This window comes from Pinus tabuliformis, chromosome 5_1 (assembly GCF_031772625.1).
Source record: "Pinus tabuliformis cultivar Carrire ecotype Pingquan chromosome 5_1, CPIR1, whole genome shotgun sequence".
In the NCBI taxonomy this organism is placed as follows: domain Eukaryota; kingdom Viridiplantae; phylum Streptophyta; class Pinopsida; order Pinales; family Pinaceae; genus Pinus; species Pinus tabuliformis.
The window spans coordinates 281,653,924-281,671,994 of record NC_142305.1 but is presented as its reverse complement, the minus strand read 5'-3'; positions in this window follow the sequence as shown (position 1 = coordinate 281,671,994).

Sequence of the window (18,071 nt, the reverse complement as noted above, 5' to 3'; positions counted from 1 at the left end):
TGCTTGAGAAAAAAGTCAAGTTGGAGTATGTTCCTTCTAAGGAACAAATTACCGATATCCTCACCAAACCACTGCCCAAGGAAACTTTTGAATATCTCAGACAGAAGCTGGGAGTAGTTGATGCTTCATCCTGCTGTTGAAGCTTGTCTATATCAAAGAAAAGTTGGTGTACGCGAGTTGGATGAGGGGAATCCACGTACATACGCTGATTTATGCAAGTGCACTCGCGTATCTGGAGAAAATCAGCAAGGACAGACTATGGTTGAAGAGAGTCTGATATGGGTCTATCAGAGACCTTCAGGCATGGGTTCAGGGGGAGCAGATAATCTTCTAATAATGCATTGTTGGCATTACCTTAGAAGCTCTTGGTTCTAGTACTCAAGGTATTTCTGGTTCAGGTGGATCAGCTGTAGAAAGGAGATCAGAAGGAGAACATGGTTGTTGATATATACAGTGATTGTCAGAAGCTGTTGATAGTAGTTATTGGTCATTTGCATAAGTCTTGATATTTTGTCTCTATGTCACATATATTCTTTTATCAAGGTCATGTAACGGCCTATTTTTGTTTCCCCACTATGCCTGGGATGATTGATGTGATTGGTTGTCATATGTAAAATTCTGATGTATCCCCACTTGGTTGGGTGGATGATCCCCACTTGTTTGGGTGATGGTTGTATGTATTGAGTCTTTTGGTGATAGGAAGGTCTTTTATGATGTATATGGTTCTTCTTGAAGAACACCTTTTTGCAGATCTTGCCTACAGTTAGGGGGAGCATGTTCAGCAAAGCTGAGCAGAGATATCAGCATGTACTCAGGGGGAGCACAACCCTTTGCCCTTGATCACAAAGGGGGAGAATGACTTTGAGCATCGTGGGGTTGCCATCAAGTCCAAAGGGGGAGATTGTTGGCATTTTGGCACAGGTGTGGCTCTATGGTATAGGTGTTGTCCTTGATGGCAACTCACTTTGGTGTCAGACATCAATTCAAGCACTCAGAAGGAAGGAAATCATGTATACGCAGGTTCACCTTGCCGAAGACGCGTATACACGCGGGTTATACGTTTAGAAGTCGCATATGCGTATACACGCACTTTTATGCATAGAAAAGCGTGTACATGGTGGGAAACTTATTTTTGGTCCATGGGTGTTAGTCCTTGGAATTTGAACCTATGCTTTTGGACCAAGGTATCTCGTCAGAAGTGTTGACCCCAGGTTTTGGGTCCTTGGTATTGGTTTATTATGGTTTTGGAACGTGGTATTGTGGAAGGCCTAAAACTATAAAAGAGGAAGGAGATCATGTGACAAGGTATCATCTGAATTATTATTGAATATCTGATAATGTACGAGATCTGAAATATTGGTGATTAGCATTGTGGAGAAAATCTGGATTTGAAAGAAGGAGGAACCTTAGCGGAAAGAAGGATAATTTCTATTGATGGGTCATAATCTCTTAGCTTGAATGATAATATCTTTGCATGATTTTGATCTGTTATATCTGGCACATGCGTGATCTATAAATTTGATAATCTGGGTTAATCAGTGCTTGAATACTTGAAAGAGTAAATTATGTTTGTAGATCTGTACGCAGGTTCAGTTAAGCTAAGGCACATATATATGCAGGTTCAGTGAAGGAAAACAGTGTATACGCAGGTTTCTCCATAGGCAAAAGCGTATGCACGCAGGTTTTAGGCCATTAAAGTAGCGTATACATTTTGAGTTGTGTTTTTGCTGCTTTTGTTTATTGCTGCAGTGTTCTGGGTTCAGTTTTCGTATGTGGTACTATTACTGTGATTTGGGTACAGTCGTCAGAGAGGTGTTTATGTTGATTTAGTTTTGGTGAAAAGGTGATTGGTTGATGCAGAAATTCTTGATGGATTCATTGATGTTAATTGTGGATCCAGTTTGAAAATTTATGAAATGTGGTCCTTGAAAGAAAGAGAAGGTTGTAGCCTTCTATAGGCCAGCACCTACATACTAGTATCTTGGCTAGTGCAAGAGCTAAGGGGGTTGTAGCTCCCTTCAAGGAGAAGCTAGAAAACGAGAGAGATTTGTAGCTCTCTGCAGGTTGTAGCCTGCGTACTGGTAAAAGGACTGCACCAGTACATTTGTAAAAGGAAGTTTCTAATTAACGACAAGATAGAGACGAATTGCAGTAGGTTGTTTTCACCCACATTGGGTTTCCACCTTATATCTTGTGTTCTTGTGTGCGATTGTCTTTCTGCTCTACTTTACTATTTCTGGTTACTCGTTATTTGCTTCTGAATCACAGATTAATAACTGACATCTGAAAGATAAATCAAATTATAAGTCTGCTTTGTATATGCGGGTTTCTTTATCTATAGTTGCGTATATACGCGATTTTTATTAAGAGAAGTAGCGTATATCATCTGGAATTGGAAAAGGAAATATTTGACTTGATAATACTGATTCATCCCCCCCTCTCAGTATTATTTCCAACAGTTTCACTGCAGTAGTATTCTTTCTTGCAAACAGGATTATTAAAACAGCCACAAGAACAGTAGTATTCTTCTCGCAAACAGGATTGTACAGGCACAGGAGGTTTATCAAAACAGGAACGAAAATTTGAGTCCGCGCTTAGGGTTACATCAAAGAAATTCAATCCTGACACACTTTGAAAAGCCATTTGGATGATGTCAATGTCCGAATCTTTCGCCGAGACATTGAATTCAAAGTCCATTTTTATAATTTGGATGTCAGAATCGTTGGCTGACGCGCGTCCAGGAAGATTAGACAAGAGAATCATTAGTAACAGCCGAAGTGCAAACCTTGCAATTTCCATTGAATATTGCAAAATTTTAAATACGACCGTTCCTTAACTTTCAGTTGTAAAGGTTGTTCTCACTATTATTTCTCACAAACAGAACCAAGATTATTTCACCGCAGTAGTATTCTTTCTCGCAAACAGGATTATTAAGAAAGCCACAGGAGAAGTAGTATTCTTCTCACAAACAGGATTGTATAGGCATAGGGGGTTTATCAAAATAGGAACGAAAATTTCAGTCCGCGCTTAGGGTTACGTCTGAGACATTCAATCCTGACACACTCTGGAAAGCCATTTGGATGATGTCATGTCTGAATCTTTCGTCGAGACATTGAATTCAGAGTCCATTTTTATGATTTGGATGTCGGAGTCGTTGCTCGAGGTGCGTCCAGGAAGATTAGACAAGAGAATCATCAGTAACAGCCAAAGTGCAAACCTTGCAATTTCCATTGAATATTGCAAAAATTTAAATATGGTTGTTCCTTAGCTTTCGGATGTAAGGACTGTTCTCACTATTCTTTCTCACAAACAGTAACACAATTGTTTCACCGTAGTAGTATTCTTTCTTGCAAATAGGATTATTAAAACAACCACAGGAACAGTAGTATTCTTCTCGCAAACAAGATTGTACAGGCACAGGAGGTTTATCAAAACATGAACGAAAATCTGAGTACGCGCTTAGGGTTACGTCCAAGACATTCAATCCTAACACACTTTGAAAAGTCGTTTGGATGATGTCAATGTCCGAATCTTTCACCGATACATTGAATTTAGAATCCATTTTTAAGATTTGGATGTCGGAATCATTGGCTGAGGTGCGTCCAAGAAGATTAGACAAGAGAATCATCAGTAACAGCCAAAGCGCAAACCTTACAACTTCCATTGAATATTGCAAAGATTTAAATATGGTCGTTCCTTAGCTTTCGGATGTAAAGGTTGTTCTCACTATTCTTTCTCACAAACAGTAACACGATTGTTTCACCGCAGTAGTATTCTTTCTCGCAAACAGGATTATTAAAACAGCCACAAGAACAATAGAATTCTTCTCGCAAACATGATTGTACAGGCACAGGAGGTTTATCAAAACAGGATCGAAAATTTGAGTTCGTGCTTAGGGTTACGTCTGAGACATTCAATCCTCACACACTCTGAAAAGCCATTTGGATGATTTCAATGTCTGAATCTTTTGCCGAGACATTGAATTAAGAGTCAATTTTTATGATTTGGATGTCGGAATCGTTGGTCGAGGCGCATCGAGGAAGATTAGACAAGAGAATCATCAGTGACAGCCAAAGTGCAAACCTTGCAATTTCCATTGAATATTGCAAAACTTTAAATATGGTCGTTCCTTAGCTTTTATAAAAACCCGTCTGTCGGTAGGCCTATATGTGCCTACAACGGTTTTATGTTAGAACCTCTCTCCAAATTCTTGCATTATAAACTTCTCAGCACCTTGCTTGCTCAACCAAACCATCTTCCAGATTCTCTCACCTTATTACAGGATATTGAATCCAAGCGTTTTGCTGCAGATTCATTTCTTGTAACCTTTGATGTTGAGTCTCTGTATCCCAGCATTCCCACTCAGGAAGGCTTGCATGCCTTACGAGAAATGCTTGAGCAAAGCACTGCCGAGCTTTTTACTCCAGAAGATGTCAACTTCCTGGTCAGCGCAGCAGAATTGGTGCTCAAATGGCACTTTCTTCAGTTTGGCGGCACTTACTATCGGCAGATTCGAGGCACAGCTATGGGCAGCAACTTTGCTGTGGTTTATGCCTGCCTCTTTCTTTGCCACCTTGAGCAAGAAGTCTTCAGAAGATTCCCTGCCCCCGAGATTCAGCTCTTCAGACGCTTCATCGACGATGGCTGCATGGTTTGGAATGGCTCCAGAGACAGATTGGTTCAGTTCTTGGATTGCTACCAGTCCATCTATCCTGAGCACATTCGGATCACTTCTTGCATCTCATCTTCTAGTGTCAACATTTTGGACATTGTGCTTTTCAAAGGTCCAAACTTCCATACCTCTGGAAAGCTTTCTACTCGATGTTTTCAGAAACCATTGAATGCCTATCAGTATATTCCTTTCTCTTCATGGCATCCTCGGCACCAGAAAGTGGCATTCGTGGTCAATGAGCTGCAGAGATACCTTCTGAGAGAGAGCAGTGAGTTGGGGTTTCTAGAGCTCAGGCGTGCATTCTACAGCAGACTTCGGTCGAGAGGTTATCCACCGGATTTTCTCCAGGCTTGTTTTTCCAAAGTTCATTGGGATCAAAGGGATGCTCTAATGCAGCAGGTCTATGCGCGAGGTCCTCTTCACTCTTCCGGCCTCAAAAGGGCCCCCTTGGTGTTGAAGTTGGACTTCTGCGAAGCCACTAGAGCTTTAAACCTTGGGGGTTCCCTAAACCCTAAACTGCATGGAGAATTCCAGCGCTACCCTTTGCTACAGCATATTCCCAAGCCTTTGATCTGTTGGAGAAATCCGCGAAAGATTGGGTCATTCTACATGAGCAGTTCAGATCCTCGGCCATGATTCTTTCAGGAGCAGTGCATATTTTTCTACAGATATTTCTAGAAGACTCTATTCAAGATGTTTCTAGAAGTCTCTAGAAGTTTCTAGAAGTCTCTATTCAAGATGTTTCTAGAAGTCTCTATTCATGATGTTTCTAGAAGTTTCTAGAAGTCTCTATTCAAGAAGTCTCTATTCAAGATGTTTCTAGAAGTCTCTATTCATGATGTTTCTAGAAGACTCTATTCTAGAAGTCTCTATTCAAGATGTTTCTAGAAGTCTCTATTCATGATGTTTCTAGAAGACTCTATTCTAGAAGTCTCTAACATGGCACTTGCCCTGTCCACTTTTGCTATATAAGGACAGCTTGTATCTCATTTCTTTTGTATCACTGATGAGTCCATAAAGGACGAAACTAGTTTGATAATACAAGAGATTTGTTTTACATATTATGTGTTTTGCATAATCTTCTGTCCTTAAGCATTTTTATTTTCAGTTTTATTTATCGGTTTTATTATCGGTTGTGTTTCAGTATTGTTCCTGCCTTAATCTCTTTTGTTCTTAAGCACCTCCCATTGGAATGGAAAGCATTGGGCTAGTCAAAACATATTCTCCCATGGATAGCTTGATATTATGGCACCTTCCAGAGAAATTTATTGTTCCTCCATTTGCAATCATCACTTGACACTCTGGTGCTAGATATAGGAAGCAATTCAATTCTTTTTGTTAAGGAGGTAAATCCTCTCTGCCGATAGAGACGATCCCTACTAACCCGGATCGGGTCTAGCAACAATCACACAATGCTATCACGCAAGTTCCTGATTGCAAATTAAAAGTAGATGGCGAGAACCTACTTGGATTCCAACGCTAGTGTTCATTGAAGATATGTTGCCTTCGTTCCTTTGCTTTGGCCGGTCACGATCCACACGTTCTCCGTGATGAGATACCTGCATATGCAAAGAACAACACGAAAACAAGCGTAAAATCTAGTAGACGCAATTATATATCAGTGAGAAAAGATATAAGTCAACATCAAACATGAAACAATGAGAGTGGAACCATAATGATAGTCATCTATTATTTATAAATAATAGAGAAGAGTACAACCAAAGTTCTGACGTTGAATCCTTCTCAAGAGGGTCCGGTCAGCAAGTCTCTTAAGCATTCACCCTTGGAGGTAGATCTCCCAAGACAAACTCTCTCTCACACAAGTTTACACAAGAAAGAAACACTTCACAACCTTCCTTAAGCTCTCTAGCAATCCCACACTTGTCACACCAACTACCTATCAAATTCACACACTAGCAGCAGCACTCTAAGCACTATCAATTCCAAGCTATCCAAACTAACTACTCATGGCAATGGTAGAGGCTTAAATAGGAGAAGGGGTCTCCACAAATGTTGGGAGGATGAGCTTATCTCCAAGGAAGTTGGCTCAAATGACGAAACAGACATACCAGAGAAGGGAGGGCGACATTTTCAAGGCCAACAACCAGGCCTGTAGTCATCTGGAAGGCCGGTTGTTAGAACAAACTCGCCCAAACTGGATTAGCGCGAGTCCTCAACTGCACTGGAGTGCTGACATCACAGCTGATTAACAGTGAAGGTCACGTCAACGTGACCAGATATGAATAACAGATGCACTGGCTCATGAAATTCGACCAGCGCGGAAAACACGTGTGCTTCCGTGTTGGCAGTTCTAGTATGAAGCGCCCGTGAGCGCAGTTATTTTAACAACATTCGCGATGATACTAAAAACTTTGGCAAAGTGGGTCATTTGGGAACATTAGAGAGCATGAGCATGATTGATTTGAACTCATGACACAGTAGGAAGACTGACAGGGAGATAGTGACAAATTACTGTGTAACAGATGCCCCCTAAAGCATGAAGCCCGAGAGAGTGGGAGGGGTGAAATACTTTACAAAACTCGCTGAACTGGAACACCACCAAGAAGAACCCGCACGTAGGTACAACTGATATCTCTGATAATCAATTACATGTAGTCCAGGCATGGGTGCAGCCATCCAAAAGACATACGAAAGAGGTCTGTGGTATGGACGCAGCCACCCAGCTAAAGAGACCATGATGAGAATAAAGGTATGGTCGCAGCCATCCATGAAGGCTCAGGTATGGGCAGATCCATCCATCAATGAGTCATGTAATGATCATAACAATCCACAAAATCGTAACCTGGATTGCAATAGACAAAATCCAAGGTCTTGCGCTCCATCCTGACCCGAACAAAGTACAAGTTCAACCATGTGAATACATGAGCTGAAGTCGAACATGCATGGACATCGCCTGATTACCAGTCAGTGATGAAAACTGTTAACACACGCGAGATGTACCACCAATAGTGATAATGGTCCTCAAGGTACTATAGGTACAATCCACGGCGTGTGAATCAATGAGCTGGCGTCGAACACCCGCAGAATCATTCGATCAGAGACCAATGATGAAAAACCTCACGTCGAACACGAAGAACCTGCCATTGAGGTATGCAGGCTCTAAGGCACATGAAGGGAGTCTCTAAGTCACCTTCCTGGATAATGAGCTGAAGTCGACAGGAAGTGACCTTGATCTAAGGTGGGCCATAATGCTTCCCACATCATCGACACGAGATAGAGAAAGATAAGATATTTTGTGTGAGGCATCAGAGGGAGGTTGTAGTGCTGCAGAGGTCAACTTCTCTTGAACATATCGATGGCACGACAGTGGACTTGGCAGTATTTGACATCAAATGAGCAAAGGTCATGGTGACAAGGCAATGAGCAGATGAGAGGCCAAATAGGATAACCCAAACCCACAGAGGCTAGTGTAAAACAAGATGAGAGATCGCCACCCAGACACGAATGCAGACTAGTGCCATGTTCAAGAGCGACATACTACCGACACGACAATAATTATGGATCCATTTTCCCCACCATTGCTGGTGAGTACCTTAGTTATTTTTAACAAGCTTGACGGGGATAGCATATGCTTGTGAGCGTCATTTCGACGGAGTCTGATGTCATTAAGTTTTAACGAGTCTGACAAAGGAAGAACTCGGCGACTTTTCCTGTTTAGAGAGTCTGAAAAGACAGCAGAAAAGAAAACTCCAAGGGGGTTCTTTTTCGTAAAGTTGTGTCTCTCGAGCCCGAAAAAGTATAAAACAATGCTCGAAAGAACCGCCCGACTAGTATGGTCGAGGAGTACTTTTCGTAAGTAGTGACTTCGACCCGAAAAAGTAGAAAAGCGGTCAGAAGCACGTCGTTTTGGAGCCAGTAACGAGTTTGAAACGACAAACACCCGGCAATCTTTTTAGTTTAAACGGTCGAAAAAAGAGCTTTAAAAGCGACTGCCTCTCATTCCTTTTAACGAGCCGAGAGGGGGACTCGGTGATCTTTTCTTATTTCACGTCGAAAAAGAGCCTAAAGACGACGTTCTGGGACCAAGTGTATATTGAACCGTCATAATAACACCGTCATGAGAATCTGCACAAGAAACACCGCATGCGTAAACATGTTCGAGAAAATATGGGCTACATGCATAAAAACATAGTAAAACTATATTGGCACCAAGCACATGGTAAAAACATCACAAAAAACCCATTTTTATGAAAAATAATAGTTAATTATGAAATTTTTACCATAAATAGGGGGGTAAAAAGAATTTTTTACCATTGTTACCATTTTGAGTCGTGGAGGACGTTGTGGAGCTGCGAGGTTGACGAACCAAATTCCATCCCGTGCGGACATCAACCACCCTGCAATCTGTTCCAAGTAGGTTCACCCTCTCCCGCGCTCCATTTTGAAGCATTTTAGCCGCATTTTCACGGTGGGAAGTGCTAGTTTGGGCGAATTTTTTGAAGTTCAATTCGCTCTCGGTCAGCGCAGATTTCGTTATTGGGTCCACGCTGATCGAAAAATATTTACACAAACCACCCCCGGATCAGTGCGGAAAACACATGTGCTTCTACGCTGACCCAAGAAAAATATCAAAGGGTGCCATTATCAGCGCGACTGTTTTAAAAATAGTCACGCTGGCACCGCGAAACAAGTTTTTTAACAAATTGAACGTATAAAATTTCATGGACAGGGCCCTAATGAACTTTTGTGACAAAGCAGGATAAAATGGCATTTGTTTGGCAAGAGCGAGCTCATGATAATGAGGATATAGCAGCTTTCGCCAATGCTGGGTGCCGTAATGCAATGCGGGTATGCGGTTTGCTCAAATTCTTCCTAACTCCGCGCCTGCGAGCACAGCCTGACCTTCTCGAGTTCCTAATCAGAGCCTGGAATCCCATTGATGGGAAGTTTTTGATTTGAGGCCGAGATATCAAGTTTGATTATACAGATATCTATTTCCTGACCAGGTTATCACGTCGAGGTGAGATGCCCATTTTGGAGGGGCAGCGACCCAGTGGTGAAACTCTGGATATGCTGATGGCCTGGGTGTGCCCACAGGCACGCAAGACGCAGAGTGGGAAAGTAGCTATTCCTACGGTGGAGGACATCGTCCTTCGAACCATACTGTTCATGGTGACTCGGGCAGCGGGCTCCTTGGCCAATCACGAGGCTTCGAAGACCCATCTTCTATTGGCTCTCGAGTGTTTGAATCCCACTATATTCAACTGGGCAGCAGCAGTAACAACCAGTATGAAGAGACAGCTGAGCAACTGCCGACGTGGTGAGTCGAAGAAGTTTGGCTATGGGTTGATTTTACTCCCGCTCATGCTAGATCGGGTACCGGCATTACAGCTACAGGACATGGTCGTGGATCCACCCAGAGGCCCCCGAGAGACGAGGGCTAGTCGATGGGGCCATGTCATGCGACGAGGAGGTGGCGGCCGACCAGTGGCATGGGGAGTATATTTCCGAGAGTGGCTGGATCGGCAGACTATTTTTGTGGAGGACTGGCCATATGCTAGCATAGACTTCCATGGAGATCCCGACATGTCGTTGCCTGCCGGTGAGCATTGGGACGATGGTGGCAAGCCACTTGATCTCTTTTTAATTTTTTTCATTTTTGTAATGTTTTTGATTTTTCATGTACATGTCTTAACGATAAATACTATGGTATGCAGATGTAGGACCGGTGAGACCCCTCGGTTTGGCCCCTGAGGCATGGAGAGATGCACAGGGCGTTGGAGCTCTGGCCCTGGCTCCTCCAGGAGTCGATACGATGGAGACTGTGATACAGAACCTCGAGGGCTTACTGGCAGGGATTCCAAATTACCAAGGGATAGAGGAGGTCCCCATAGCATCTCAGATCCATATAGTGGGGGTAGAACCCAGGATGCACCGCCTCTTGAGGCGGGTGGCACGGGTGGCTGTAAATTATAGAGAGCATAACCCACCACAGTAGACATCTAGGTCTTTATTTCCTACTGATGGTTTTTTGAGAGACATGTGTCTCGGATGTACCAAGAACACAGGCTTTATCTAGACATATACACTTATTTTTTGAGCGCCTTGGTGCGCCACACGATATATATATATATACATATTCCTATGGTTTATTATTGTTTTTTTATGTGCTTGCTTGTATAATGTTTTGATTATAAATTACGCAAATGTCTATCTAATACATGATTTTCCAATGCATCAGATAATGTGTTTAATCGTCGTGGAATATGATGATATGTGATAAAGTCAAAATTCCTTTATAACAATTTAACACGTAAGTACAACATTAAAATGTGATGGTCTCTGATGGAATATCGCCCATTGAGCTGATGGACCACAAGCTGAGAGTCTAGGTTAACAACCAATGCATGAATATTGAGATTAATTGCCTCGGCTAATAATTCAATAACAACACTATATTCAGCGACATTGTTTGTAGTACAACCTAAACCCACACCTTGAAGATCTATCAACTCACCGTGAGGATCGTAGATCACCCACGCCGCAGAGGACAAATTACGAGTGTTGCGGCAGGCACCATCAGCGAAACCAATATAAGGTGCACCTGACATCTGCACAAGAAGCAAAAACATAATAAGAAGCAATCACGCTTTTCACACGAAGCCAACAAACATGAAAACATACACACACACACACACACTTGCTAAGACACACACATGTATGAATTGAAGCGCATGAATCAGGAATAGTACTTTTTCAAGTATAACCCATTGTGAGGCTTATCAAGAGGATTACCTTCATATTCAACTAGCTCGTATGCCCCTTTTTGCAACACTCTCTTTACAATATAAGGGCTTAGCCACATGGGCTTGAGTTTGCCTACCCCCAGCTTGTCATTTGCTTGGTCGTATAGTAAGACAAGATCTCCCTCAACAAAGGAACAAGGATGAATGGTTTGGTCAAAATGAGTTTTGACTCTCTTCTTTTGAGCTTTGATGGCTAGAGAGGCTAAGCGATGGGTCTCGTCTAACCGTTCTAGATAAAGAAGTTGTTCCTCTACCAGAGTAGTGTTGGGAAGCAACTCGACGGCTATTTTCAACGAAGGAATTTCACATTCTATGGGAAGGGTAGCCTCCAGTCTGTAAACTAATTGAAATGGAGTGAAACCAGTGGCATCCTTCACAGAGGTTCGGTAGGCCCACAAGGCGGGAAACAACATCAGATGCCAATTAGACTTGTGCATGTCAACAGTGCGTTGAAGCATCGTAACCAAAATCTTGTTAACAGCTTCAACCTGACCGTTAGACTAAGGATAGTACGGGGTTGAACTATCGTGCCGTAAGCCTAGTTGGGTTATCAACTCGTTCATCATGTGATTACGGAAATGTTTTCCGTGATCTGTGATGATGGCCTGTGGAACTCCGAACCGTGTAATAACATGATTGAACAAAAACTACGCTACTGTATGACCATCTTCATTTAATGTGGGCATCGCCTCGGCCCATTTTGTAAAGTAATCGACGGCAATGATAATAGACCCATGCCCCCCGGCCGAGCGAGGCTTACAGGTTGTATAATCAATGCCCCATTTTGCAAAAGGGCCTACGGTCACTACAGGGTGCAGCGGGGCCGGTGGTGCACACATCTTCCGCTGGTATATCTGGCATGCATGACATGAGCGGACAGCAAGAATGAAATCCTTAAAAATGGAGGGCCAGAAATAACCAGCGGGAAGGATTTTTTGAGCTGTGGCATATCCGGACATGTGACCACCACAGGCGCTAGAGTGGCAGTCATTCAAGACTCTCTCAGCTTCCTCGAGGGTAAGACATCGGCGGAGAATGGAGTCCATGCCGAGACGGTACAGGGTGTCCCCTATGATCCGATAGGGTTGGGATTGATGGCGGATCCGCCGCCGAGCATCTTTGGATAGAGAGGGTCGGAACGAGGAGGTTCGTAAATAAACAATAATATCCCCATACCAAGGATCGAGGGTGCTGATTAGAAAAAGAGTTTCGTCCAGGATATGATCTTCTGAAAGAGAGGGTGCAGAAGGAGATGGCAAAGAACAGAGAAATTCAGCAAAGACCAGAGACTTCTTAGACTTGGCAGCAATAAATTCCAAGTCAAACTCTTGAAGGATTACGATACATTTAGAGTATTTTCCCCCCAGCAATTGACACGACAAAATGTACGTCATCGGGTTGTAGTCAGAAATCACGGTCGTGGTGCGCAACAGGATATAGTGCCGGAAACGTTGGACGGCACACACAGCGGCCAATGCCAACTTCTCAACGTAAGCGTAGCGAGTTTCCGGATCCAGGAGGTTGAGGCTGAGGTAATAGATAACATGCTCATTGCCGTCATCATCATCCTGCAATAGAACCATGCCGATAGTGGTATCGGCGGCGGCCAGATAGAGAGTGTAATCACGATGATAGTTCGGAGGTCTCAATAATGGAGCAGAGACAAGGAGACCCTTGAGTCGCTCGAAAGACTCCTAAGTGATAGCATCCCAATGGAAGGGTGTGTCTCGCTTCAACAATCGTGTAAAACCCTTAGCCACATCGGCATAATTCGGAATGAATCGTCTAAGGAAATTTGCTTTGCACTGCAGGCTCTGCAACTGGTGCAAAGAAGCAGGGTGAGGAAGATTCAAGATGGCCTCGACTTTGAGGGGATCTAGACGGATTCCTTCTTGGGAGACGATAAACCTGAGTAGTCAGCTTGATTCAACGCAGAAGACACATTTATGCGGATTGAGCCTAATACGGTAGTGTCAACAGCGGAGAAATATTTCGCAAAGATGGGAGGGATGGTCTTGATGCTTGAATGAATGAGCTGGAAGATCATCCAGGTATAGCTGTACAATGTGCCGAATATCATGAAAGCCATAGGACATCGCACGTTGGAAGGTAGCACCGGCAATTTTTAAATCGAAAGGGAGCTTCTTATAGGCAAAAGTGCCCCAAGGACAAATAAAATCCGTCTTATGCTGATCAGCGGGCGCGATGTTGATCTGGTTGTATCCAGAAAAACCGTCCATGAACGAGTAAATTTCGCTTCCTGCACACTCATCAATAAGCTGATCGATGAAGGGTGTAGGGAAGTTATCCTAAGGACAAGCGCGATTGATATCACGGTAATCAACACAGACTCGAATAGTGCCCTGATTTTTGTTCATGGGAACTATATTAGAGACCCAATCCGTCAGTGTAATGGGGTAAATGAAACCAGCCTTGAGAAGCTTTTCGACTTATGCTTTGATGGCTGCGGCCTTTCGGGGGTGCACAGGGCGTAGGCCCTGACGGACAGGCTTAGCACCTGCATACGTAGGTATCTCGTGTACCACTATACTAGGGTCGATGCCGAGCATCTCTTCGTAGGACCAAGCAAAAACATCATGAAATTCGTGAAATAAGTCAGTGTAGAGTTGAACTTCCTCTGGAGTGCAAGTGACTCCTATGTAAATGTGCTCGACAATCCCTGATTTCACAGAGATGTCGATGGGTTGGGTTTGCGTGATGTTTCCCATATTTCCCTCAGAAGATACTTGGTAGATTTGAATAGGTGTTTGTAGGGTCGAGGATGGGATACATGGAGCAAACTGTTCGAGACATGTGAGCATTTCCTGATGGGCAGGGAGAAATGAGGAACGGTGGTGATGGTCCAACCAAGGGGGTTCCTCAAGAGACATGGTCTCTATGATGGCTTCATCGGAAGGAAATATTTCCTTTAATGGATCCGAAGTAGCATCATCTCCAAGCCAAGGGAAATGAACATACGAATCGGGAACACCGCTCGGAAGAGCAGGTTCGACAGGGGGAGCCGATGCAGCGACAATTTCGATGTAGTTGAGCTCGGCAGGACTCAACGGCATCATATCACCCCAGGATTCTTCCTCATGAGCGGGAGGAAGGACCCACGGATCAGAATGCATGGAGATCATATTAATAGGGGCGAGATTCGGAGGTGGAAGGGGAAAGACGCCCATTAGAGCGAGATATTTAAAGAGTCTGGCTCCCACACTCTCGAATGATTTAGAGGTATGCTCCACAAATGGCACATTACCTTCGGAAGAGGAGGCGAAGAAGGAGAGCTGGTCCACTATGACAATCTTCCCTAGATGGGGGAAACGAATGACACGGAAAAGGGAGGAAGCCACAGCTTGCATGGCGTATGTCCAACTACGTCCAAGGAGGAGGTTATAGGTAAGGTTAGCATCGACGACTTCGACCTCCACTTCTACCATATTTCCTTCCAAGGAGATGGGCAAGCTTTGGAGGATACCGTAACGATGAGACTCTCTTCCATCAAAGGCTTCTAACATCGTGGGAGACTGGCTCAATGTAGGAGAACCAATAGCTTTCCAGCATGCAACAGACATGATGCAAGTTGAGGCACCTTTATCAATGACTCTACGATGAATTTTTTTACCATTGATGATGACCTGTATAAGGAAAGTGATTTGGTGGGGAAATCTCGGCATATAGCCCTTGAGATCAAAAGAAATCAAATCTGAGTCATCCGGGTCTATGCCACCGATGGCTGATAACAAGGACTTCCTCTGGGAGGGTCAGCTCTGGAGGACCTCTAGAGCGGACATAGCAGACAGAGCCTGAGCTAAGTCCTCAACAATGCTATAGTGCTGGCCAGCACGAGCATTAGGGTTGTAAGAAGACTTCCGGAGTACACCTTTCGGAGGGGGTCGGATAATCGTCTCAGTGTTCGGTCTTTCAATGTGGAGAGGACCAGAACTGGATGGAGGAGCGCTGGAGGATACCTCCGGCTCTTTCTGGGTGGGAGATGGATATTCTTTTGCTCGAGTAGTGACATGGATGGGAATTGTCCTAGACATAAACACTTGAGAGCCAAATGAAGAAGAGGGTTGTGATGGATCTGCCACCATTTGAGTTTGCTGAGAAGGGAAAGGTTCTTTAAGCACAGCAGGAGTCCCTGGAGCACCTTTCAATAACCGACTAACTTCGGACCGCCTGGGGCAGTCTTTGGTGTAGTGATCCTCATCACAGATAAGACAAGGATACTTAGGTTTTCATTTGGCTCCTTTCTTGGGTGGATTTTTAGGGGAGTCCTGTTTGGGCTATTCGGTCTTATTCTTAACTTTCCCTTTCTTTTTCCCTTTCGAGGATTTATCCGCCGCGGTGGACTAGACAACATTAACCTTGGAGGTACTTCCACAATTAGATCGTCCCTGAGAAGTATTTCTGTTAGAAGCATTCTGTTTTTGCTTCCCAGGGCTCGCGGATGATTTCTTTGATGACGTGTTTACAGAGCCAATAACTATGTCAACAGATGGTTTTGGCGGAGCTTTGGATGTTCCGAGCCTCGGGGCGTCTGGAAAATAATCATATAAAGTACCTGACTGAGAGTATACTAAGTCAAGGTACTGAGCACGCGCGATAGCTTGCTCTTCATTTACACAAACTCCCATGGCGATGTCTCGCGCGATCGCAGGGACAAAGGAAGTCATGAACCAATCGGTCAGGAGCTAATCAGGAATCCAAAATTTGATCAAGCGACGACGCCGTCTCCATTCATGTATATGGTCAGATATATGCGTAGCCATGTCCTGTTTGAGAGACGTAAGGAGATGTGTCCCTGTCTCATACCGAATGGGTAACTGAAAATGAGTTAGGAATGCCATAGCCAGCGAGTTGAAATCTTTAAATGTTCCGCGATTCAACTCAATATACCACTTAGCGGCTGAGCCGGTGAGAGTCCTTTGGAAGAGGCGGAGCCGGATGGAGTCATCAAGCCACGCGTTCGATGAGCACCAAAGGTGATAGCTCATGACATGGGCTTGAGGGTCCTCACCAGCTTTGCCATCGAATTTTGGGCAATCACTGGGTATTTTAGTTAGAACTGGTGGACAGTATGGATTATGAAGAATGGGATCATTCATTAACTTGGACACATCTGGAAGTTCCAACGTCGCTAAGAAGGGAAACTGAGGATTAAAGGACATTTGTGGCTATGGAAGAGAGGTAGTACCAGGGTTCCAACCAGGTGGTGGTTGCCCCCATGGACATTGTCTGGATGGGCCTGGTCCGTAAAGGTTCTGCCCATAGATATTTTGCCCATAGGGGTTCTGTCCATATGGATTCTGCCCATAAGGATTTTGTCCATAAGTAGACAGTTAACCCTGGGTCTTCCCCCAGCACCCCATGGATTAGCAACTTGACCTATAGGTGCAACGTACTATTGCTGATAATTTTGGTAAGGAGTGACCTACAGTTGTTGATAATTTTGATAAGGGGTAAATTGAGTTTTCCCCTGGGGTTGCTGGTAGCCATACATTTGCTGAGCTCCATACTGAGCCTGATAAGAAGGCTGCACTTGGTAGGAAGGTTGGGGTCGTGGCCCACCTTGCATTTGATAACCAAGTTGAGTCTGGGTCCCAGAAGAATGTCCTTGAACAGGTTGAGCTTGGACCATCTGGCCGGAAGGTTGGCCTGGTTAGGTTTGGGACGGACCTGTTTGCCCAGAAGGATGTGTCTGCTGGGTACCAGGTTGTCCTTGAGCCACCAAGGGTTGTCCTTGCGGAGCAGATGGTTGAGCGGGCTGGACGACCGGTTGATTGTGAGGTTGGCCAGCCTGTCCAGAGAGATGACTAAGCTGGGCAGTGGGTTGGCCCTGTTGTGCAGAGAGCTGGCCCGTTTGCCCAGGAGGATGACTAGGATGGGCAGTGGGTTGGCCCTGCTGTATGTAAGGCTGCCCCCCTTGCCCAGAAGGATACCCCTGTTGGACTGCCGGTTGACCTTGTGGAATGTAAGTTTGGCCGGTTTGTCCATAGGGATAACCTTGCTGAATACCAGGTTGGCCTTGTTGGGTGTAAGGTTCTCCTGGTTGTCCAGAAGGATAACCTTGCTGGGTACCAAGTTATCCCGGATAACCAGAAGGTTGAGTCAGATAGGTAAAAGATGGACTGCCAGCGGCCAAAGGTTGTCCCTCATAGGGTTGTCCTTGTAGGCCCCCAGGTTGGCCTCGGTAAGACTGGCCATAATATTGCTGCCCCTGGGGGTTTGTACATAAGATGGTTTGCCTTGGTTAGGTGGTCCTTGAAGCTGTGCAAGCATTGCTTGGCCCCCATGGAAAGAGGTAGTCCCAAGGTTCCAAGCAATGGATAATGGTACCGAAACCTCAACAACAGGTTGAGTAGGCAAGGGTTGAGAGAGTTGAAGGTATTGTCTGGTAGAATCATAATAAAAGAATGGACCCTGCGCATTCAGATCCTGAACATCTTGTCTAGAGGCATCATAGGGCCCCCCTCCTGGAACGGGACCAGAAGAGGGTGGAGCACTTTGTGCAGGGTGGACAACTCTAGGCAAGAGTGACGGCTGGCCACTACTCACTTGACTGTGAGGGGGACCAGCACTAGTGTTCAGAGATGAGGACATTGTTACGACACTAACAACCG